Below are 26,348 nucleotides of genomic sequence, written 5' to 3' on the forward strand. Positions count from 1 at the left end.
AAAAAAATACATATTGGATTAAAATAATCCAACAAATTGGGGGGGGGACAGGAAAAGTTATGGTTTGCTTAAGGCTTTTTAAAAACTGTGGTAAAAATATATAACATAAAATTTACCCTCTTACCCATTTTTAAGTGCACAGTTCATTGGTGTTAAGTATATTTACAATGCTGTGCAACTATCACCACTACCTCCCTCCAGAACTTTTTTATCATACCCAACGAAAACTCTGTACTCAAAAATTCGCCTTTCCACTGCTCTTCCTAGCTCCAGGTAACTGCTATTCTTTCTGTCTCTATGAATTTGCCTATTCTAGGCAAATTAACTAGAATTATGACTGCATTACATTAGAATTATAAGTTATACAATATTTTCTCCTTTTGTCTGGCTTATGTCATTTAGCACACATTTTCAAGGTTTATCGATATTGTGGCATGTATTAGAATTTCATTCCTCTTTAGGGCTAAATAATACTCCATTATTTGTATGTACCACATTCTATTATCCACTTATCTGTTGACAGACACTTGGGTTGTTTTCATCTTTTGGCTATTGTGCTATGAACACTGGGGTACAAGTATCTGGTTGAGTCCCTGCTTTCAATTATCTTGGGTATACCTAGAAGTGAAATTGGGTGGATCATGCAGTAATTCTATGCTTAACATTTTGAGGAATCTGTATAAAGCTTTTCAAAATGACTTATGAAGTAAAAATTTATTAACTTAGGAACTATATAAGCAATAAGTTATTCTTCACCTAATAATTCACGTATCATTACTGGAGACAGAAAGAGTGCTGTATTAAATAGAACAGAAGATACATCATTTCCCTGTAGTAAAGGAGGGAACAGGAATTTCCAAGTAGCTACAAGTCCCCACAAAAGTAAGAAGTCACAATAACTGCAACTTGCTAAAGTGTAAACACCAGGATCTTTACACACATGAAATATAGTCTTAATAAAACTTAAAACTTTTATTCCTAAATTGTGTAAGAATAAACCCCAGGATGTGATCATACAACTGGTCTCTTTTGTATGCAAAATAATTGATCAGTACCTATCTAAAGTGCAAAGGTTATGAAAGATAATGAAAGACTGAAGAAAGTAGGGAACTAAGGAGCTCTGATATTGGATCTGGAACAGAAAAAGGACAATGGTGAAAAAACTGGTAAAATCCAAATAAAGACTGTTAGCTAACAGTACTGTATACCAGTGTTAATAACGTCATTGTGATAACTATACTATGGTTACATAAGGTGCTAACCCTAGTGGAAGCTGGATGAATCATATATAGGAATTCTCTACCATTTCTGCAACTTTTGTGTGAATTTTAAGTGATTCCAAAATAAACACTAAAAAGAATTATAATCTCTGGACTTTAGTGGGCACCTGAAATTGTTAAGCCAAATAATCAGAAATAGCAATAATAAATTTGAAGTTGTAAGCCTCTTCCTTGAAAAGAGGCTTCAACATTCACGAAGAGGAGAAAAGACAGTAATTTTATAGCTAGTGCCTCCCATAACCAATTTTCTCTTGCACCCTATTGCCATCTTGACCTTACATTTCTTCCTTCTAGATCCATCCTCCTAACCCTTTTAACTCAGACTTTATATAAGAAGGCTCTCCCAACATTTATATCTTCTTTAAAAAAATTTTTTTAACGTTTATTTATTATTGAGAGACAGAGAGAGACAGAGCATAAGCATGCTGGGGGCAGAGAGAGAGGAGGAGACACAGAATCCGAAACAGGCTCCAGGCTCTGAGCTGTCGGCACAGAGCCTGATGCGGGGCTCAAACCCACAAACCGCAAGATCATGACCTGGGCCGAAGTCAGATTTAACTGACTCAGCCACCCAGGCGCCCCGAACATTTATATCTTCTTAACCATCCCTTTCAACTGTTGCCAAATCAATGTTTACAGTCCAGATTGTTCTCTGAGCTTTGACAGTACACCCACTGGCCTACTGGACATCCCCACTTCCAAAGGCCGCTGAAATTCAGCATGTATCTAAAGCTAATCCTTCATTTTACTCACTTACCCAAGTCAGAAATGTAGGACTCAGCTTAGACTTGTCCTCAATCATCCCCATCCCTACTCCTATGAGCAGACAGACCATCCTACCATGGTCTATACTGTAGTATAACATTCAATATCTTCCATTCGCTAAAGTATAAAGTTGAAATCCAGCCATCTTTATCATTGATAGACACAGTGAATTTGTACCCAAAAAGCCAAAAGAGATTGTAGAAAGCAGTACTTATAAACTCAGAACATTTTCAATGTTGAAAACACATTTTTTTTTTCTTGAAGGAGAAAGTACTTGCTTTGAAAGCACATATGCCAGAATTGGAATGATACAGAGACTAGCATGGCCCTTGTGTAAGGGTGACGTGCAAATTTATGAAGTACACTTTTTTTTTTTAATAAAAGAGAAAGTGAGCGCAAGTGATAGAGAGAGAGGCACTCTTAAGCAGGCTCCACGCTCAGAGCAGAGCCCAATGTGGGGCTCGATCCCATGACCCTGAGATCATGATCTGAGCCGAAATCAAGAGTTGGACACTTAACTGACTGAGACACCCATATGTCCCTGAAGTATACCATATTTTTAAGAAATTATACCAATTTTCCACAATCTCTGTCAGAGGACAGAAATAGAAGGAATACTTCCTAACTTATTCTAGGACACCATGATTATCGTAATACTAAAACCAGACTACGACATTACAGGAAAAGAAAACTACAGACCAGTATCTCTCATGAAGATAGATGCAAAAATCCTCAATAAAAATATTAGCAAATCAAATCCAACAATGTTTAAAAATAATTATACACCATAATCGAGTGGGATTTATCCCATGTATGTAAGGTGGTTTCAACATTCGAAAATCAACTGATGTAATGTATCACATCAACAGGCTAAAGAAGAAATATCACATGATAATATCAATAGATGGAGAAAAAGCATTTGAAAAAATCCAATACCCATTTGTGATAAAAGCTCTTAGTAAAGTAGGAAGAGATGTAAACTTCCTCAATTTGATAAAGAATATTTCTAGAAAACCTACAGCTAACATACTTAATGGTGAGAAGCTTTCCCACTAAGATTAGGAACAAAGCAGGGATGTCCCCTTTCATCACTCTATTTCAACATTGTACTAGAAGTCCTAGCCAACATAATAAGATAAAGAAATAAAAGATGTACTGATTAAGAAGGAAGGAATAAAACTGTTTTTGTTTGTAGATGGCATGATCATCTATGTAGAATATCTAAAAGAACTGACCAAAAAATTCCCAGAATAAGTGATTATAGCAAGGTTATAGAATATAAAGTTAATACATAAAAAGTTAATCACTTTCCTACTAAACACTGACTTTAGAAGTTAAAAACATATTACCATTTACATTAGCACCCTAAACAATGAAATACTTAGGTAAAAATCTAACAAAATATGTTCAGATCTGTCTATATGAAGAAAACTATGAAACTCAGATGAAAAAAATCAAAGAACTAAATAAATAGAGAGATACTCTACGTTTGTGTATAGGAAAACTCAATATTGTCAAGATGTCAGTTCTTCTCAATTTGATCTACAGATTCAAAGTAATCCCACTCAAAATCTCAGCAAGTTATCTTATGGATTTCAACAAACTGATTTTAAAGTTTGAATAGAGAGGCAAAAGACAGAGACTAGCCAACACAACACTGAAGAAGAACAAAGTTGGAGGACTAACACTATTCAACTTCAAGACTAACTATAAAGCTACACAATCAAGACAGTGTGGTATTAGTGAAAGAAGAGATACATAGATTAAAAGAATAGAACAGAGAGGGGTGCCTGGGTGGTTCAGTCAGTTGGGCAGCCAACTTTGGCTCAGGTCATGATCTCATGGTTCGTGGGTTCGAGCTCCACGTTGGGCTCTGTGCTGACACAGCTCAGAGCTGGGAGCCTGTCTCCCTCTCTCTCTGACCCTCCCCGCTAACGCTCTGTGTGTGTGTGTGTGTGTCTCTCTCTCAAAAATAAATAAACATTAAAAAAAAAGAATAGAACAGAGAGCCAGAAATACGATTAATTGACATTTGACAAAAGAGCAAAGGCAACACAATGGAGCAAAGACAGCCTTTTCAACAACTGGACATCCACGTGCAAAAAAGAACTTCGACACAGACCCTACACCTTTCACAAAAACTCAAAATGTATTACAGACCTAAATGTAAAATGCAAAACTATGAAATTCCTAGAAGATAACATAGGAGAAAATCTAGATGACCTTGTTTTCAGAGATAACACCAAAGGCATGATCCATGAGAAAAATAATTGATATGCTGGCCTTCAATAAAATAAAAAATTTCTCTCCTTCAAAAGACATTGTCAAGAGAATGAAAGAACAAGCCACAGACTGGGAGAAAATATTTATAAAAGATGCGTCTAATAAAGGACTGGCACCCAAAATATACCAAAAAAAAAAAAAAGTTTTAAAACTTAACAGTAAGAAAATGAGCAACCCAATTAAGAAATGGACCAAAGATATTAACAGGTACTTCATCAAAGAAGATAGACAGATGGCAAACCAGCATATGACAAGATGCTCCACATCATATGTCATTATGGAAATGCAAACTAAAACAACAAAATACCCATAAGAATGGGTACACACCCATAAGAAGTATAAATAAGCAGAGCACAAAAGATGTTTAAGGCAGTAAAACTATCTTGTATGAAATTGCAATGCTAAATACATGTCATTATACATTTGTCAACACCTACAGAATATACAACACCAAGAGTGAAAGATAGTGTTAACTATGGACTGTGGGTGATAATGATGTGCCAGTGTAGGTTCATCGGTGGTAATAAATGTACCACTCTGGTGTGGGATGCCGACAATGGAAGAGGCTATGCGTATACAGTGGCAGAGGGCATATGGGAAATTTCTGTGCCTCCTGCTGAGTTCTGCTGTAAACTTAAAATTGCTCTAAAAAATAAATTAAAAAAGTGAGAGAAAGAAACAAACGAGTATACTAACATTTCTATTAGCCATGTAATCATCTATTTGTGTATTATGGATTAGAAAATACCACAAGGGGGCGCCTGGGTGGCGCAGTCGGTTAAGCGTCCAACTTCAGCCAGGTCACGATCTCGCGCTCCGTGAGTTCGAGCCCCGCGTCGGGCTCTGGGCTGGTGGCTCGGAGCCTGGAGCCTGTTTCCGATTCTGTGTCTCCCTCTCTCTCTGCCCCTCCCCCGTTCATGCTCTGTCTCTCTCTGTCCCAAAAATAAATAAACGTTGAAGAAAAAAAAAAAAAAAAAAAGAAAATATCACAAGGATGAGTTAGTTCTTTTTGCTATTCCTAAGTTCTACAAAGAAAAGAAATTTATCGTTGACTGGAAGGCAAAAAAAATATCAGAATATCATTCCACATTTAGTGAAAGGTTGTACAAATTTGGAAGATAGAATTCCAATTCCAACCAGGCCTAGCAGAAATAAAAACAAGCAAAGTTCTTCATTGTATAAACAATGAAATTGAATAAAGTCAGAGGAATTGTTCTGACCATATATTTAGAATACTTTGTGCTGATCTGGCCACACTATGATCAGAAAGCCAACTCAGAAAAGAATGAGGGATGGTGGGGGCATCTGAATTAGCCTAGACACCTAAATACCCTAATTACTTCCATATAAAACAGGATTAAGATTCTTTACCATTCCTTATTATTGAAATTCACAAACTAAATTTGACTATTGCTTCAGTCGTCACTTTTTTTTTTTTAATTTTTTTTTTTTCAACGTTTATTTATTTTTGGGACAGAGAGAGACAGAGCATGAATGGGGGAGGGGCAGAGAGAGAGGGAGACACAGAATCGGAAACAGGCTCCAGGCTGTGGGCCATCAGCTCAGAGCCTGATGCAGGGCTCGAACTCACAGACCGCAAGATCGTGACCTGGCTGAAGTCGGAGGCTTAACCGACTGCGCCACCCAGGCGCCCCTTCAGTCGTCACTTTTAATGAATCAAAGTGATAGAAAGTAAAAATAATGAAAACATTTAACCAAACTTCATTTAATTATTGTTTTATCATATGAACTTTCATGTAAACATGATTTAGATCTTTTGGTGAATGTCACTGTAATCCCAAATCTCTAGTTTAGGGAAATAATAACATCCAACTCAATCAGAAGTGGAGTTGGAACTAAACTTTTATGAACTATCTTATAGTCATTTTCTCTTATTAGAGTAAGCTACCATGTTGTTGTAGTAGAGCTCAGTAAGGTTTTGCTGCTCATTAAGTTAATAATTAGTTCTCCATATTGGTTACTAAGACATACAAATGCCAGATATGGTGGTCCCCAAGGGTGTGTTAGCAGAGTTAGGAAAAGTTCTGAGGTACCTCTAATCAGACAATATTCTACAAGTTAGTCACATACCACATCTTCATATACTGGCTTCCCCTCTTGAGAACATCTATGCTTCAGAGCCAACTGGGCCTGTTCCAAATAGCCCTGCTTTGGTGGACTTTCCTAGTACATCATTTTAGAATCAAGAATCAAAGACTCTTAAAGCTGGGAGGAAACTTAAAGATCAAAAATGGTATCACAGGAAAAAGTATAATCTGGTAAGATGCTGTTCAACCCTTTCTTGTGTCTACCCTGTTGATTAAACAACAAAACAAAACAAAACAAATAATCCAGAAGAATCTTCCCCTTTTATTACAGATATCAGGGTTGCTTTATGTGTAAATATAGAATTGTCTCATTTTTCCAGTGCAGGATCAAAAGCAGCCTGCATTGGAACTTGACCAAAACCTATTGTTTATTCACAATTTATCCTAACCCTTCATTTCTTCTGATGGAAGTAATTTTCCCGTGCTTTATAATAAAAACACAGCAACCAGAACCTGGATGTTTACAGTGTTTTGCCAACAACTAAAGCAAACAATACCCCAAATCTGAACTGGCTATGTAGACAAAAGAAATCAAATGATTACTTCAGAGTTCCAAAACCAATTTATTGGTCTAATGAGGGCTAGACTCCAACTTGGACACTCAACTGTTTTCAGGTCCCTAGTAAGATAAATGTTTTAGCATGTATTTTTAGCCAGGAGTTATTTTTATTTTAATAGCACTGCTTTTAAATAACTTTTCCTTAAAAAAAAAACCCAAAACCCAAAAACCAAATAAAAGACCCTCCAGCATTTCTAACTTTATGATTCTCTAATTGAATTATGCGATTCAACTATGAAGCAATGGTTAGTTTACTTTCCCCAACTTTTATCTTTTTGCGTTTAGAATCATTCTCAGAAATCCAAATTGGCTGATTACTGAACAAGTTCTAATTACTCCCCAAAGTCCAGGGAGCCTGGACTTTTAGGATTGTTCACTGTTTGGCTGGGAAACAGGCTTCTTCTTGTAGTGCCTGATCTGCTATGGATTTAAAAACTGTCTTAAATGGCTATTTGTTCTAGGTTCTTTGAAGTACATTTGCTGCTCCTGCCTTCTGGAACTATTCTGACAGACATGCTGAAGCCTCATGCCATATTCTTCACTATGTAGTTTGTGCAGCCAGGAAAAATGGGATAATGGCTCATAAACCTGCTCTCACCTCCAAAAGAGGGCTTGGGATTTAAAACACCTCCGAATAATTGCAATGATGTTTCTGTCTAGAACCCTGACGGAAGTCAGCCAGTTCAGTCCCTAGTCCGCATGATCCCTCCTTCCTAGCCTTGCTCTTGGGGCCATGCCTGCCTCCTACATTCTATACCCCTCTGAGCATAAATGCCCTCCATGTCTCGTTGTCATCTCGGTCATCCACGGTGCCCAGCTCACAGCAGTTATTTGATGAAAAATAGTAACACATTTGTGAATAATTTATTTGCAAATAATTATAACCAGCTGTAAATAATAGCAAGCTTATAAAATAGTAATTCAGAAATAAAGAACTTCAAAGGATAGACATTCAGATTATAATCAGTAAAATCTTGCTCTGATACCTAGGTCTTAACATCCAAGGAAATGGCATCAGAAAGCAATTCTACATCAGGGTGCCTGGGTAGCTCAGTCGTTAAGTGTCCAAGTCTTAATGTCGGCTCAGGTCATGATCTCATAGTTTGTGAGATTGAGCCCTCACAGAGCAGAACCTGCTTGGAATTCTCTCTCTCACACTCTCTCAAAATAAATAAATAAGCATTAAAAAAAAAAAAAAAAAAAAGAAAACAAGTCTACATTGATAGTTGCAGGTCCTTTCCAAAAATAAAAAATAATTCAATGAATAACATTTTCCTTAAGAATCAAGCAGCATTTTGGCAGAATGGCAATAAAGGAAGGCCTGAGTTCCTAAGGCTTGGTTATGTTTCCTAACCCTTTTCAATATGAAGAGAGCTCAGCCATTTTAAACTTGCCGTGGCACTCTGAGGAGAGGTGAGGTCCAAAATCCCACGCTTTTTGGTAAGTAGGAGGACATGGCACACCTGGCTAGTGGGGACAGAGAGAGTCCCAGTAAGCAGTGGATCACAATTCACTTCTCAGTGGAATCAAGAGGGACAAAAGGGGGGGTAGTAGAAGCAGACATATTTAGCTGACCGACCAAGAAGGAAGACAGTGCTTTGGTGGGAGCTGAGATCAGGAGTGGCTAATTTCTATCACAGTGTGCTCCAGTTCCCTCCGTGTGAGTTATTAATGAAAGACCTCTCTAAGCACCTGACACATCACTAAACTCCGTAGGGGATAACGACGAAACCAGAAGACTTAGTTTTTGAACCTTAAAGTGCTCACAATCTAATCTGGGGAAGGAGAAAATTAACGGAGGTTAAGATGACTAGAAAACAATTACATGCTAACTTATAAGTTCAAGAGGAGTTCACAGAAGGGACAGATCTGGATAGAATGACAGTATAAGGCAAAGCTCAGAAGAAGCTTCCAGAAATGAGGGAATGAATTATGTAACTGAGAATCGGTCCCATGTTGATGAGCTCCTCCTTGATTCAGAAAGATGTCCTTGAATGGTGGCCCAGCAGAAGAAAGCTGAGATTCACTGGTAAATCCTGACAGACTGCTTTTGGAAGGGCTGGAGACTGTGATGAAAATACAACAAGAGAGCCAAAAAAGAAAGAACAGAGAAGCAAATAATCCTTGGTTGTTTTCATGCCTGAAGGGGCTCACTGTGGCATGAAAATCAACATGAAAACAGTTAGGCATACCACATCATCCAAGCTGGGCACTGTGCAGACATTCCTTGGCTTAAGTTAAAAAAAAAAAAAAATTAACTCCTTGTTAGCCTCTCGGTTTTTGGAAGAGAACATTTAACCTAGTGACCAAGGGGGCGGAGGAGGACCTAGGAATTATCACAGAGGACCCTTATGTACATACTAGTTTTGTTCACATAAGACTGTGAAGTAGGTGTTATGGTCCCTGTTGTAAAGATGAAGAAAAGGAAGTTTATGGACATTAAACAGGTCACTTAAGCTTGCCTAAATATCAGAATGGCAGACCTAGATTCTGAACCCCAGTATGTGTGTTGCCCAAGTCCATTTCCTCTTTTCCATGTAAAGAATATATACTTGGTTACCCTTAGAGAGGAGAGAAATCTATGTTTCATTTGTAGTGTAGCCTAGAGCTGAGCCTGGAGCTGGGAGTGAGAAGAACTGGTTTTTCTTGTTCATGCTTTGCTATTAGTCCTAAGACTCTGGACAAAGCATCCCCCGCCCCCCCCCCCCCTTAACTCTATTATCTAAGCTTTAAAAAGAGAGTGTGAGATTAAATCATTGCTAAGGTATTATCTGTACAAGTTTATGATTCTATGTGTACAAGTATCCCCACCAGGGAATAACTTACTGTGACTATTCTAACAAAAAGAAGAAGGGAAATATGAAGAAACACATTGATCTTTGTATATAGAAATCCACCAAGATAATAATAATAAGCCATTTTACAAGTATTAACTCTTCTGTCACAGGCTCTAGGACTCTAAAGAGGAAGGGTTCAGGGACAGCAGATTTGTCTTGATACTGTGCATAATAAGCCTACTGCCCTCACTAACATGACCTGCGTCTAGTCCTTTATGATGTGTATGAGACCTACCAGTCACCCTTTATACTGCTACCACCCTTTATGGTCCTCAAGACAGAATGTGAAGGCTAGAAAGCAACACGGTCCACTCAGGGAGCCCACACATAAGTGAAACAGAGGTAAGAGACCACACAGACCACATATCCTGCATGGGGAAGTCACTAGTGAGCTCTGGCTAATTTTTGCACTGTGGTCACGTGCCCTTCCAATTTTTCAAAAAGAGCCAGAAATGTGGGTTTTGTGCAATGTGAAATATGCTGATCAACTACATGGTCCAACTACTGACCAACTATATGAATAAGACAAAACATGTCTGTATCTGTATGTGGCCCAAAGAGCATCAGTCTGCTTCAGAATTAGCTGATAAAAAAGAAGAGTCAGGAGGCCTGAGGAGTGCTTGTCTTAGAAATGAAAAAAAGAGCTTACTGAAGTAGACGAAGAATGGGCACTGGGAAAAACCTTATCCAATTCACATCTGGATGAAGTCCATCAGTGACCCATAAGCTCTTACACATCTAACTCATAATGCTTCGAGTTTTTGTCAACACCTATCTGCTTCCTACAGCCAACAGCAACAAAACCCTTTCAAACAAAGGTGAGTGCGCTGGGTTCAGGGACAGAAAAAAGGGACAGAACTGTTAAAAATTAAAACTAAGTTCTATTTCTCAATAGACCTGAGGTAACAGTATAGTTTCTGTAGCAGAAACTGATCAAGGCAGCTGCCCAAGATTGGAGGTTAACAGGCTAAACCCCAGGGTCTTTGTAAAGAAAGTAAGGTAGGAGAGGATGTCAAGGGGAAGACGAAAACTGGGGCTTCAACGTGGATCCCTCTGGGAGGTCAGAGGTGTGAATGAGAGAGAGGCAGAAAGAAAGAATGGTCAAAGCATGAAAAGAGACACAAGAGAGAAGGCTATTGGATAGGCAAGACGGCAGGCGCATAACCAAGCTTTTGAATGCATGTATGTGAGTGATATGTGTTCCTTGAATAAACCGTGAGGAACCCCAGAAAGAATCTAAGAGCTAAGTCACCATCACAATTTCAAGAACACATTTTGGGCTTCCACTCTATCTATGACACTATGAGGTCCAGTACGTTCAAGGAGCATGAAGTCATTCCAGCAGGAGGTGAGGAGTTAGAAGTTTTGAGTGGTAGGCAATCACCTTCTCAGCAGAGAGAGTGGCCTGTTTAAAAGCAAGTGGATCTGACATTTGTGCTTCTTCGACTGTGGCCTTTCATCATTCCCATTTGATAGGGAGGAGAAATTAAGCTCAGAGAGGCCAGATGATTAGTTTCAAGTCACACACCTAATTATCGACAGAGCTGATAGTAAAACCCAAACCTCCTGATTCCCAGTATGGCACTTTTTCTCCCGTACCACAACTAAGATATAGCACATGGATGCAAACCAGAGAAAACAATACTATGGAAATTTAAAGAAAAAATGCTAAGCAAATACTCAGGGGGAATTCTTCATGAAGCCTGTAAAATAAAAAGGGGGAATTCTCCTATGACCCGAAGATTGGAAGTGTGCCACACAGAAGCCTCACCCAGTTCCCAGAGAGAGAAGGGAAATCCACACCTCCACGGACTCCCAGCCCCCACCCTGCCCCACTTCTGGCCTCCTTTGGCAGTGAACAGTGAGGAACTTTTTTCTCCCCATGTGACTGCACACAGGTGAATCACAGCTCCTTGAAAAGCTGAAACAGGACAGTTGGCTTAGGAATAATAAAAACAGCAACAGATCAAGTCCCTTGAGCTTCGGGTGCTGCCTCCACTAACAAGACTTATCTACAAAATCCGGTATCGTGTAAGCAAATCTTTAGAAAAACAGCATCTGGAGCTTTGAAGATGTGGACACAATTGATCTGAGCATGTGACACCTGTCTTTAGAGAAAAGCAATTATTTAGCCCATAGGAGCAAATGTGTTTTCACAAACTGTCAGCTATAAACACTTGTAAAAAATTGCTTTGTGAAAGACCTGTATAAATGGCTTAAAGGTGAAATCAGGAAGACCAAGAATGCAAAACGGTATTCTGGTAACAAATGGAATTTGCTGCCCTTTGCAACTCTACAGCTGATCCTGCCACAGATTTCATTCTTTATGATAGAATATGGAATTTGTGACATCATGACATATGAAACTTATAAACGTAGTATTCACACTTCTCAAAAGGAATGATCCACATGTTCTTCCTATAATTCAAAGGTCTTATCAGCAGGGAACTTCTTGCTGTTTGTTAAGTTTATTAATTTGTTTTGAGAGAGAGAGAAAGAAAGTGAAAGCAGGGAAGGGACAGAGAGAAGGAGAGACAGAATCCCAAGTAGGCCCTGCACTGACAGTGCCCAATGCGGGGCTCAAACTCACGAACTGTGAGATCATGACCTGATCAAAGTCGGATGCTTAACCAATTGAGCCACCCAGGCACCCGACTTCCTACTGTTTTTAAGAGTGTGCAATACCAGCTCAACTTCTCTGGCCTATTTCTAATCCAACCCTTCCACTCCTTTAAACAAGAATGCTAAAGTATCTTTTTGTGTAAACCACAATAGTGTTTGAAATTTGCAAGGTGTTTACTCGTTCCCCTTAGTAAACCAAGGATAATCATAGTTATCAACGCTGACTGGAAAGTCTTTTTGAAGAATATTTTTATAATTATTTGCCAATGTGTCTTAGAGAAAATCAGAGTTTGTCCTTTTGACCCTGTGGAAAAGGCTCCATGGAAGGTGAGAAGCATGTGGCTGACATCTAATAAAATGCTGTCCTGGTGTAAGGAGAATCTTAACACCCATACTCCACGTAGAGAAGTAGTAACTTTTCCACAGCTGATTTAACTTCATACATGTTTAACACTAGAAAAAGAAAGTCATGACCAGGAAGCTTCACTGTATTCATGCTACAAAAAATAAGGATTATACCAGGAGGCCAGGAGAAAAATCACCAAAAAGCAGCTACCAAAGAGGAAATGCTAGCCTAAAAAGGTATGGTTTCACCCAATGACTTGTGGGGAGGGAAATAAGAAATCCAAAAGACAGACTATGAAGAAGATGGCATTTAGTCCCCAGAGACTGTTACAAAACACTGACTAGTGTTTGCATGTATACACTGTATGCATGTATACTTAGAGTGTGTGTGCGCGTGTGTGTGTGTATCTCTATCTCTATAGATACATATCTAGATAAATCTCTATCGATATACACACATATCTATACATGGATATCTATATATTTATATCTATATCTATGTATTTTTTAAAATAAGGTAAAGCCCTAAGTTGTTCCAGGACACTCAGGCATTAAAGTAAAGCAACTGTTCATGAAAATGTTTTGGAGCCTAATACAGGCGGTGGCTGTACAACACTGTACATGTACTCACTGCCACTGAATCGTACACTTTAAAATGGTTAATTTTATGCTGTGTGAATTTCACCTCAATGAAGAAAATTAAGTAAAGCAACAGTATTCTGCTTAAGATGAATGTGAAACTTGCCACTTCCTTTTGCTTTCTTTGACAAAGGCAATATTTAAATGTTATCAAAAAATCCTTAGATGAATTCCAGGGATTAATTTAGCGGGGGCAAAAGTTAACCAAGGAGCAGTTATGCAGTGCTTTGACTCTTTCCTTCCTATATCCTTCCCTCGCCAACTTCTCTTTAACAGGTGCTGGGATTGCCAAGATGAGTAACACATCCCACCTTTCCTCAAGTTCAGAGACTGCATTTAATTTCTCAACTCTCCAGGCTGCTTCCATAGGAGCTCTGGTTCTAGACATCTCCAAATCTTTAATGAGGGCACTTGACTAGGACCGCTCCCATCCCATACTCAATTATTTGTGTTTTCTGCGTTCCCTTCTTATCCTTTTTCCCTCACACCAGATGGAGGTTTTTAAAATGTTAAGCTAAAACGGGTGTTTATTGATTTTCAGATGCTATAAAAATAGAGCTATCCCCATTCATTTGAAACTTTAAAGAAGGCCCTTCAGAGGCTGTGAAACTAAGACTGATTCTAGGAAACACATATTTAACTGAAGATTGTTTCAAAGATTTTCTTTCTCTTCATCCCACCCTCTGTTCTCACTTAGCCAACCAGTGCCTCCCACCATTCTCTCCTGCAAGGCCAGAGCTCTCCCAGTTCCCTGCCTCTGACCACACGTGAGCCCTTTCTTTGGAAACAGCTTTGTTTTCATCGCGCTTCCCTTTCTCATCCTCTCGCCACTGAATTCCTTTTCCTTCGGCATTCATTTTTGTTTTCACTGTAGCCACATTGTTATCCTTAGGAAAACATGCTAGCTTTCACCCTGAAAGGAAGAGCCCCACCAGGCCCCGGAGCTCACAAGTGCCTGTGATGGACTGGCACAGTGACAAGTCAGAGAGTGACGCAGGCAGAGTGAAACGGGAGAGAAAACCGGTAGGCAAAGCCACGCTGGCTTCTGCAGACAGGAAAAACGTCACGTTTGCCAAGTGGAAAAAGGATCAATTTAGAAAGGAAAGAAAAATCATTTCCAAGCTTTGGAGAGTCCCCCAAAATGAAGAAAAAGAAAAACAACTCAAAGCAATCTCTGATGATATACAGCCTAATTTTGACCCAGATTTTGTTCTGAGGTCACTCAAAATGTGAAACAGAAGTCATAACGTTTAAATTAAATACCTCATTTGTGGATGGAAGCAGCTACGGGTTGTCACCCAGCCAATGTGTCAGTGGCACAGCTGGTAATTTCACCATGCAGCTGGGAAAGGCAGTCTGTCAGTCATAAGAAACCAGATACGTGGGAGGATTTTCACATAAAATCACTTCTCACAGTGGACTCTGACCATTGTCAGACTTGCTAAATGCACGTATCACGATACTCAGTTTGTTTTTCCATACCTTTATTAAAGTTGTGAAGTTTACAATGCGTGTACTGAGGAGAAATACAAGCTGGGAAAAAGGAACACTGGCATCACTTCAAGGTGGTACAGAGGACTGGTTAACAGAGGTACAGGAACTGAATGAATTTAAACAAATGTCTCCCAAGTATGATTTCATTAATCGTAGACAACTGTGGTCTAATCGTTTCTTATTTGACTTGGCTGGAAAAGTCTTATTCTCACTTTACTCCATTTATAGATAGGCATCTTGGGTCAGCTGACCCTTTCTTTGTCTAGCTAAGTTTCCTTTGAACACGTTATAAAGGTTTTTGATCACCAAAAAATATAATACCAGATGAAGGTCATTATACAAAGAGAATGAAACTAACAGCAATCCAGCGGGAAAAGAAATTTACTGTAAGGATTCTGGCTTATCAACAAGAAGCTAATTGACTTCTTAATGTTTCAAACACATGTCAATCAACAGGCCAATAAAATTTTTATATACTATGCAAACAGTGGTAATTACAGTTTGTGGCTCACCACAGAAACTATCTAATGAAAAAAAAATCATGGTATGGACAATAACCCACTCTCCACCATGTCATCAACTTGCTACTGAACTTAGAAATTTCACTCCTCCAACTGGGTATGGAACATGGGAAAAACTAACTAAGTAAAATAATGGCCTTCTTTCATACAAAGCATGATCGAACATGTAATAAATACATCTAAATTTGTCATGGTGAATTAAACCAGCTTCAGCTTCAGGCAAAGAGGCAGAGTATTAGGCTGAAATGGGCCAATTCTTTCCAATTTGTTATACATGTAGAATCTGAAATTTATTGTTTACTTGATTTAAAAATTAAATCAGGTTTCATTTTTGTATGCAGAGTGCTTTCTTTGCATATTTCATTTAACAATAGCCAGGCTGGAATGAAGCCAGTAATCAAACACTGCAGACTTGGGAAACCCTTCTGGTTTTCCAAACTCTCAATAAAGCCTGAGAAGAGTACCAGTTTAGGGAGTGGGTGTCTTTGTTTTTGTGATGACTCACATCATCCAGTATTCATTCATTTATTTTGAAGTCATTCCACAAATATGTGGAAGGCACTTTTCTAGGAAGGGACCATGGGAAACACAACAACACACAGCCCTTGCCCTACAGAACTGTACAGATTTTCCCCCCAACATAAGCAGTCCTTTTACTGTAGTTTAATGATTAGCAACCTCACAAATTCAACTTTCTCTTCTCCTTGAAACAAACTAATTTTTCCTCAGGAGTATGTTTTCAAGAGAGTAGGAGATCAGTCTACTCACTCAAAGACTGACTCAAAGAGGCCTACCTTCAGGAGAAACTAAAGAAGACACAATAGTGAAGAAATATTTGGGTTTTAAGATGGAAACAATGAACTACAAGGAATACTGAAAATTCATATTACTGTGATATCAACATGTCTATTACACTAGGGGGGAAAGGGCTTAGAACAGATTATGAAGGGCCAAGATCAAGGGGACTATTTTAGCCATGGTTTTAGAAGGGTTAACAAAAACGTGTTCCATGTCTCTTGTGGCTATCAGTAGACCTGTTAAATAAAAAATCAGCAAAGACACAGAAGAACTCAACAACACTATCCACCAACGCCATTTAACAGGAAATTCCAGAACACTCCACACAACAGCAGAATACACATTCTTTTCAAGCACCCGTGGAATATTCACCAAGATAGATTGTATCCTGGCTCATAAAACAGACCTCCACATATTTAAAAACAAAGCATGAGGGGCGCCTGGGTGGCTCAGTCGGTTGAGCGTCTGACTTCGGCTCAGGTCATGATCTCGCGGTTTGTGAGTTCGAGCCCTGCGTCAGGCTCTAGCTCGGAGCCTGGAGCCTGCTTCAGATTCTATGTCTCCCTCTCTCTCTCTGCCCCTCCTCCGCTTGTGCTCTGTCTCTCTCTGTCTCTCAAAAATGAATAAATGTAAAAAATTAAAAAAACAAAAAACAAAAAAAAAAAACCAAAGCATGTTTCCTGATCACAATGGGATCAAACGTGAAATCAATAACAGAAGTGTAATAGGAAAAAAAACTCTAAATAGTCAAAAATTAAGCAAAGCACTCTAAATAATCCATCGGTCAAAGAGGAAGTCTCAAAGGACATAAAAAAATACTCAGAACCAAATAAAAATGCAACATATCCACATTAGCAGGATGAAACTAAAACAGTGCTGAAAGAGAAATCTGTGGCACTAAATGCTTACATTAGAAAAGAGGAAAGGTCCTAAATCAATAACCTAAGCTTCTACCTTAAGAAACCAAAAAAAGTGATTCCTGGGTGGTTCAGTCGGGTAAGTGTCTGACTCTTAATCTCAGTTCAGGTCTTGATCTCAGGGTCCTGGGTTTAAGCCCCACGTTGGTCTCTGTGCTGTGCATGGAGCCAACTTAAAAAACAGAAAACAATCCCCCCAAAAAGAAGAGCAAAATTATCCTAAAGCAAACAGGAGAAAAGAAATAATAAAGAACAGAGAAAAGAAATGAAACAAAAAGCTGATTCTTTACAAAGATCACTATTGTCAAGACTGACAAACATAAAAAGAGAAAAAAGGGAAGACAGACTTTGCCAATATCAAGAAACAGAGGGTATAATTACAGATCCTAAAGCTGTAAAAACAACAACAAGACAACAAAAGGACAATAAGGGAATAACACAAACAACTCTATGCATGTGAATGTAATAATATAGATGAAATGGAACAATTCCTTGAAAATCACAAACTACCAAAATTCACCCAAAATGAGACAGATAATCTGAATATTCTTATGACTGCTAAAAAGCTTCTGAAAAAGAAATCTTCAGGGCCCGATGGCTTAACTGGGGTATTTTACCAAACATTTAAAGGAAAATTAACATCAATTCTAAACAATCTCTTCCAGGAAACAAAGAGGGTGAAACACTTCCTAATCATTTTATAAGGCCAATATAATTTCATGACCAAAAGCAGACAAAGGCAGTTCAAAACACAAAGCTAAAGACCAACATCCCTCACAACTATAATCATAAAAATTCTCAACAAGTTACTGGCAAATCAAATCCATGTATATATAAAAAGAATTATATATCATGATCAGGTGAGATTTATTCCAGGAATGAAAGTATGTTTCAGTATCTGAAAATCAATCAATGTAATGCACCATATTAATAGGCTAAAGAAAGATCACATGATCCCATGTATTAACTGATGCAACAAAAATAAATGACAAGGGGCACCTGGCTGGTTCAGTAGGTTGAGCGTCCAACTCTTGGTTTTGGTTCAGGTCATTATCTCAGGGTCGGGGGACTGAGCCCTGCATCAGGCTCCACAGTGATTAAAACTCTCTCTCTCTTTCCTTCTGCCTCTCTGCCCTGCTCTCTCAAAAAAAAAAAAAAAACAACAACAAAAAACAAAAAACAAAAAAACAGTGACAAAACTCATTGCGTCATTAATGATATTATTTTTTTTTCATTTGCAGCAAATCATGAACAGAAGTTGTGATGATTAATATTATGTGTCAAGTTTGGCAATGGGGTGCCCAGACATTTGGTCAAACTTCATGCTGGGTATGTCTATGAGGGTATTTTGGGGTGAAATTAATAACTGAATTGGTAGAATGAGTAAAGCAGATTGTTCTCCCTACTAATGTGGACGGTCCTCATCCAATCAATTGAAGACCTGACTAGAACAAAAAGCCTGAGTAATATCCTATCTTATTGGCTCTGGTTCAGTTTTTCTGGAGAACGCTAACTAATACATAATGGAAACTTTCCCAACTTGACAAAGAGCATCTATAAAAAACCCACAGCTGACATCATCCTTAGTGGTGAAAGACTGAATGCACTGCCCTAAAATTTGGAACAAGAGAAAGATACATGCTTATTCAATATAGTACTAGAAGTACTAGTCAGTGTAATAAGGCAAGAAAAGGAAATAAATGATATACTGGTTGGAAGGGAAAAAATAAAACTTTCCCTTTTTGCAGAATACATGATTATCTAGAAAGTCCCAGGAAATCTATTTTAAAACTCCTAGGATTTGTGCTGATTCATAGGGGCACATGTACCCCAATGTTTACAGCAGAGCTATCAATAATAGCCAAATTATGGAAAGAACCCAAATGTCTATCAACTGATGAATGGATAAAGAAAATGTGGCTTATATATACAATGGAATACTACTTGGCAATGACAAAATGAAATCTTGCCATTTGTAACAACGTAGATGGAACTGGAGGGTATTATGCTAAGTGAAATAAGTTAGTCAGAGAAAGACAGACATCACCTGTTTCATGCGTATGTGGATGTTGAGAAACTTAACAGAAGACAATGGGGGAAGGAAAGGGAAAAAAATAGTTTCAAACAGAGAGGGAGGCAAGTCATAAGAGACTCTTAAATACAGAGAACAAATTGAGGGTTGATGGGGGCATGGAGGGGAGGAGAAAAAGGGTGATGGGCACTGAGGAGGGCACTTGCTGGGATGAACATTGGGTGTTGTATGTAAGCAATGAATCACGGGAATCTACTCCTGAAACCAAGAGCATACTGTATACACCATATGTTAGCTAACCTGACAAATTATATTTAAAAAAACAGGAATAAATAGGGGCGCCTGGGTGGCTCAGTTGGTTAAGTGTCCAACTTTGGCCCAGGTCATGATCTCACAGCTTGTGAGTTTGAGCCCCACAATGGGCTCTGTGCTGAGAGCTCAGAACCTGGAGCCTGCTTTGGATTCTGTGTCTCCCTCTCTCTGCCCCTCCCCCCACCTCAAAAATAAATGGGCATTAAAAAAATGTTTTTTTTTTAAATAAAAAATAAATACTCCTAGAATTTAATAAGTGAGTTCAGCAAGATAACAGGATATGAGATTTTTAAAAAAAAGGTCCATGGTATTTCTCTATTTTAGCAACAAACATACCAAAACCAAAATTAAAAACGCAATACCATTTAAAATTAACAATCATTCCAAAAAAAGTAAAATACCAACATATCAATTAAAAAAAAAAAGCATGTATGTTGTGTGTATGCTGAAAATTATAAAATGATAATGAAAGAAATAAAAGAAGACCTAAATAAGTGCAGACACATCCATGGCCATGGATTGGAAGACTCAATATAGTAGAAATACTGATTTCCCAAAAAATGATTTATACATATAATGCAATTCCTAACAAAATCCTGACAAAATTTTATTGTATATGTACACAAGCTTATTCTAAAATCTGATAGAAAGGCAAAGGAACTGGAATAGCTAAAACGATTTTGAAAAAGAATAAAGTGGGAGAAATCACACTGTTAACACTTCCTATACAGCTATAGCATTCATAATAGCGAACTGGCAGAGGGACAGACACAGAGATCAATGAAACAAAGAATCCAGGAATAGACAACACAAACACACCAACCAAACTGATTTTTTAAAAAAATTTCCATCAGATTTTTGACAAAGAGGCAAAAACAATTCCATGGAGAAATGACAGTTTAAAAAAAAATGTTTATTGGGGCGCCTGGGTGGCTCAGTGGGTTGAGCGACCGACTTTGGCTCAGGTCATGATCTCACGGTTTGTGAGTTCGAGCCCCGCGTTGGGCTCTGTGCTGATGGCTTGGAGCCTGGAGCCTGCTTCAGATTCTGTGTCTCCCTCTCTCTCTCTGTCCCTCCCCTGTTCATGTTCTGTCTCTGTCTCAGAAATAAATAAATATTAAAAAAAATTTTTTTTAAATGTTTATTTAAACAGTGTGCATGTGTGCACAAGTGGTGAAGGGGAAGAGAGAGATTCCCAAGCAGGTTCTGAGCTGTCAGTGTTATGTCAGTGTTGTGTCTCATGAACCATGGATCATGACCTGAGCTGAGATCAAGAGTCAGACGCTTAACTGATTAAGCCACCCAGGCGCCCCAGGAAGGTTTAAAACAAATTGTACTCGACATCTATAGGAAAAATGAGGCTTCATCTAAGCACTATATTTTACACAAAAATTGATTCAAAATGATCTATGGATTCATGGGCACCCAGGTGATTCCATCAGCTAAGCATCTGACTTTGGCTCAGGTCATGATCTCACGGTTCATGGGTTTGAGCCCCGCATCTGGCTCTGTGCTGACAGCTCAGAGCCTAGAGCCTAGAGCCTGCTTCGGATTCTGTGTCTCTCTGACTCTCCGCCCCTCCCCCACTCATACTCTGTCTCTCTCTCAAAAATAAATAAACACTAAAAAAATTTTTCAAAATGATCTATGGATTCGAAAGTAAAACAAAACTAAAAAACTTTTAGAAGAAAACATGAGGAAGTCTTTGGAATCTAGGACTACCTGGAATCTAGAACTCTTCACCTGAGTTCTTAGATGTAACAACCAAAATAAACAATTGATAAATTAGATTTCATCAAAATAAAAACTTTTGCCTGTGAAAAAACCTGTTAGATGAAAAGAGAAGTTATGACCTGGAAGAAAATATTTGTAAACCATAATACTGGACAAAAGCCTCATATCTAGAGTATATATAAGAACTCTCAAAACCCAAAAGTAAAACAAACAATTCAGTTAGAAAATGGGTAAAAAGACATCAAGAAACCCCTCAATGAAGATGGGATACTATGACAAGCACACAAAAAGATACTTACCATCATTAGCAACTAAGGAAATACAAAATAAAATCATGATGGCATATCACTACACACCTAAGAAAGAGAGATAACATCAAATGCTAGAGAGAATGGAGAGAAACTGGATCTCGCATACATTGCTAGTAAGATGTAAAGTGATTTGGCCACTATGGAAAATAGTTGGCAGTTTCTTGCCAAACTTAACTGGAATCTTCTATCAGACCCAGCAATCTCATTTGTAGGCATTTACCTACAGAAATGAAAACTTAACACCTATAGAAAAACCTGTACATAAATGTTCACAGTAGCTTTATTTATAGCAGCAAAAATCTGAAAACAATTCAAATGTCCTTCAATGCATGAATGGCTAAGCAAACTGTGGTACATCTATACAACGGAATTCTTTTCATCAATAAAAAGGAATTACTGATACATGCAAAAAACTGGAGATCTCAAGGGCATTATACTCAGTAAAAAAAGGTCAATCTCAGAAGGTTTCCAACTCTTTGATTCTATTTACAGAACATTAAAAAAATTTTTATTTAAATTCTAGTTAGGTAACATACTGTGCCATACTGGGTTCAGGAGTAGAATTCAGTGATTCATCATTTACATACAACACCCAGTGCTCATCACAAAAAGTGCCCTCCTTAATACCCATCTCCCATCTAGCCCATCTCCCACCCATCTCCCTCTATCAACCCTGTTTGTTCTCTATCATTAAGAGTCTTATGGCTTATTTCCCTCTCTTTTTTCCATTCTTCCTGTATGTTCGTCTGTTTTGTTTCTTAAATTCCACAAATGAGTGAAATCATATGATATTTGTCTTTCTCTGACTTATTTGGCTTAGCATAATACACTCTAGCTCCATCCACACCATTGCAAATGGCAAGATCTCATTGTGTTTGATGGCTGAATAATATTCCATTGTATATATATGCCACCTCTTCTTTATTCATTGGTCAATGGACATTTGGGCTCCTCTCTACAGTTTGGCTATTGTTGATAATGCTGCTATAAACATACAGGTGCATGTGCTCCTTCAAGTCTGTATTTTTGTATCCTTTGGGTTAATACCTAGTAGTGCAACTGCTGGATTGTAAGGTAGTTCTATTTTTAACTTTTTGAGGAACCTCCATACTGTTCTCAAGAGAGACTGCACCAGTTTGCATTTCTACCAATAATGCAGCAATAATGCAAGAGGGTTCCCATTTCTCCACATCCTCCTCAACACCTCCTATTTCTTGTGTTGTTGATTTTAGCCATTCTGACAGGTGTGAGGTGATATCTCATTATAGTTTTTATTTGTATTTCCATGATGATGACTGATGTTGAGCAACTTTTCATGAGTGTTGGCCATCTGGATGTCTTCTTTGGAGAAATGTCTATTCATGTCTTCTGCCCATTTTTTAAACTGGATTATTTTTTTGGGTGTTGAGTTTTACAAGTTCTTTATATATTTTGGATAGTAACCCTTTATCACATATGTCATTTGCAAATATCTTCTCCCATTCCAAAGGCTGACTTTTAGTTCTGTTGACTGTTTCCTTTACTGTGCAGGTTTTTTATCTTGATCAAGTCCCAATAGTTCATTTTTTCTTTTGTTTCCTTTGTCTCTGGTGACATGTCTAGTAAAAAAGTGCTATGGCCAAGGTCAAAGAGGTTGTTGCCTGTGTTCTCCTCTAGGGTTTGGATAGTTTCCTGTCACACATTTAGGTCTTTAATCCATTTTGATTTTATTTTTGTGTATGGTGTAAGAAAGTGGTCCACTTTCATTGCTCTGTGTATTGCTACCCAGTTTTCCCACTGTTTGTTGAAGAGACTGTTTTTTATGCCAGTACATAAAACTGTCTTGATGACTACAGTTTTGTAATATAGACTGAAATCCAGCATTGTGATGCCTCCAGCTTTGTTTTTCTTTTTCAGGATTGCTTTGGCTATTTGGGATCTTTTGAGGTTACACACAAATTTTAGGGTTGTTTCTTCTAGCTCTATGAAAGATGCTTGTGTTATTTTGGATGGGATTGCATTAAATGTATAGATTGCTTTGGGTAGTACAGACATTTTAACAATGCTTGTTTTTTTAATCCATGAGCATGGGATGCTTTTCCATTTCTTTGTGTTCTCTTCAATTTCTTTCATAAGTGTTATAAAGTTTCAGAGTACAGATCTTTTACCTCTTTGGTTAGGTTTATTCCTAGGTATCATGGTTTTCAGTGCAATTATACATGGGACTGATTCTTTGATTTTTCTGCTGCTTCAATGCTGGTGTATAGAAATACAACAGACTTCTGTACATTGATTTTATATCTTGTAGGTTGCTGAATTCATGAGTTAGTGCTAGCAGATTTTGTAGAGTGTTTTGGGTTTTCTACATAGTGTATCATGTCGTCTGCAAATAGTCCAACTTTGACTTCTTCCTTGCTGATCTGGATGCTTTTTACTTCTTTTTGTTGTCTGATTGTGGAGGCTAAGACTTCCAGGACTATGTTAAATAGTAATAGTGAGAGTGGACATCCTTGTCTTGTTGCTGACTGTAGGGGGAAGGCTCTCAGTTTTTTTCCAATAAGGATGATAGTAGTTGTGGGTTCTTTGTATACGGCCTTTATGATATTGAAGTATGTTCCATCTACCCCTACTTTGTTGAGGGTTGTTTTTTTTTCAATCAAGAATAGATGCTGTACTTTGTCAAATGCTTTTTCTGTATCTATTGGCAGGATCATATGGTTCTTATTCTTTCTTTTATTAATGTGGTATATCATATTGATTGGTTTCTGAACCAATACTGAACCAGCCCTGCAGTCCAGCAATAAATCCTGCTTGATCATGGTGAACAATTCTTTTAATGTACTGTTGAATTCGATTTGCTGGTATCTTGTTGAGAAGTTGTGCATCCCTGTTCATCAAGAATACTGACCTTTAATTCTCCTTTTTAGTGAGGTCTTTGTCTGCTTTTGGAATCAAGGTAATGTTGGCCTCATAGAATGAGTTTGGAAGTTTTCCTTCCATTTCTATTTTTTGGAATGGTTTGAGAAAAATAGGTATTAATTCTTCTTTAAATGTCTGGTAAATTCCCCTGGGAAGCCTTCTGACCCTGAACTTTTGTTTGTTGGGAGATTTTCTATTACGGATTCAATTTCTTTGTTGGTCATGGTTCTGTTCAAATTTTCTGTTTCTTCCTGTTTCAGTTTTGGTACTTTGTATGTTCCTAGGAATTTGTTAATTTCTTCCAGATTGTTCAGTGTGTTGGCATATAATTTTTCATAATATTTTCTTATAATTGTTTGCCTTTCTGTGGTGTTCATTGTGATCTCTCCTCTTTTGTTCATGATTTTATTTGGGTCCTTTCTCTTTTCTTTTTGATTAGTCTAGATAGGAATTTATCACTTTTATTAGTTCTTTCAAAGTACCAGCTCTTACTTTGTTGATCTGTTCTACTGTTTTGTTGGTTTGTTTGTTTCTATATCATTTATATCTGCTCCAATCTCTATTATGTCCATTCTTATACTGGCTTTTGGCTTTATTTGCTGTTCCTTTTCTAGCTCCTTTACGTGTAAGGTTAGGTTGTGTATTTGAGAGTTTTCTTGCTTCTTGAGGTAGGCCTGTATTGCAATATACTTCCCTCTTAGGACTGCCTTTGCTGCATCCCAAAGGTTTGGGACTGCTGTGTTTCATTTTCATTTGCTTCCATGTACTTTTTAATTTCCTCTTCAATTTCCTGGTTAACCCATTCATTTTTTAGTAGGATGTTCTGTTACCTCCATGTATTTTGGATCTTTCCAAATATTTTCTTGTGCTTGATTTCAAGTTTCATAGCATTATGGTATGAAAATATACATGGTATGATCTCAGTCTTTTTGTACCTGTTGAGGGCTGATTTGTGACCCAGTATGTGATCTATTCTGGAAAATGTTCCGTGTGCACTTGAAAAGAATGTATATTCTGCTGCTTTCGGATGAAATGTTCTGAATATATGTTAAGTTCATCCAGACTGTGTTATAGCTACTGTTTCCTTATTGATTTTCTCTTAGATGATCTGCCCATTGCTCAAGCAGGGGATTAAAGTTCCCTACTATTACTGTATTATTATCAATGAGATAGTTTGTATTTGTTATTGATTTATATATATGGGTACTTCCAAGTTGGGGGTATAAATATTTACAACTCTTAGATCTTCTTGGTGGACAGACCCTTTAATTTTGATACAATGCCCTTCTTCATCTCTCGTTACAGTCTTTGTTTTAAAATCTAGTTTGTCTGATATAAGTATGGCTGCTCTGGCTTTCTTTTGATGTCCATCAGTATGATAGATGGTTCTCCATCCCTTCACTTTCAATCTGCAGGTGTCTTTAGGTTTAAAAAGAGTCTCTTGTAGGCAGCATATAGATGGATCTTGTTTTTATTATCCATTCTAATACCCTATATATGTCTTTGATTGGAGCAATTAGTCCATTTACATTCAGAATGATTATTGAAAGATATGAATTTATGGGGCGCCTGGGTGGCGCAGTCGGTTAAGCGTCCGACTTCAGCCAGGTCACGATCTCGCGGTCCGTGAGTTCGAGCCCCACGTCGGGCTCTGGGCTGATGGCTCAGAGCCTGGAGCCTGTTTCCGATTCTGTGTCTCCCTCTCTCTCTGCCCCTCCCCCGTTCATGCTCTGTCTCTCTCTGTCCCAAAAATAAATAAACGTTGAAAAAAAAAATTAAAAAAAAAAAAAAAAGAAAGATATGAATTTAGTGCCATTGTGTTACCTGTAGAGTTGGTGTTTCTGGTGATGTTCTCTGGTCCTTTGTATTCTTTGTTGCTTTGGTCTTGGGGGG

General features: G+C 38.1%; 1 protein-coding gene and 1 non-coding gene across 4 annotated transcripts in view; one reads left to right on the plus strand and one right to left on the minus strand.

The window, feature by feature from the left end:
• ALG14 (ALG14 UDP-N-acetylglucosaminyltransferase subunit) overlaps nt 1-26,348 on the minus strand; it is a 102,781-nt gene that overhangs the window by 30,348 nt on the left and 46,085 nt on the right. The window lies entirely within an intron of this gene.
• On the plus strand, nt 2,316-2,419 carry LOC121027873 (U6 spliceosomal RNA). The gene has a single exon (XR_005788960.1). It is a non-coding gene; the product is annotated as a U6 spliceosomal RNA (small nuclear RNA).

Source organism: Herpailurus yagouaroundi, unplaced genomic scaffold, assembly GCF_014898765.1.
Source record: "Herpailurus yagouaroundi ecotype Mexico unplaced genomic scaffold, PumYag 77, whole genome shotgun sequence".
Classification (NCBI taxonomy): Eukaryota; Metazoa; Chordata; class Mammalia; order Carnivora; family Felidae; genus Herpailurus; species Herpailurus yagouaroundi.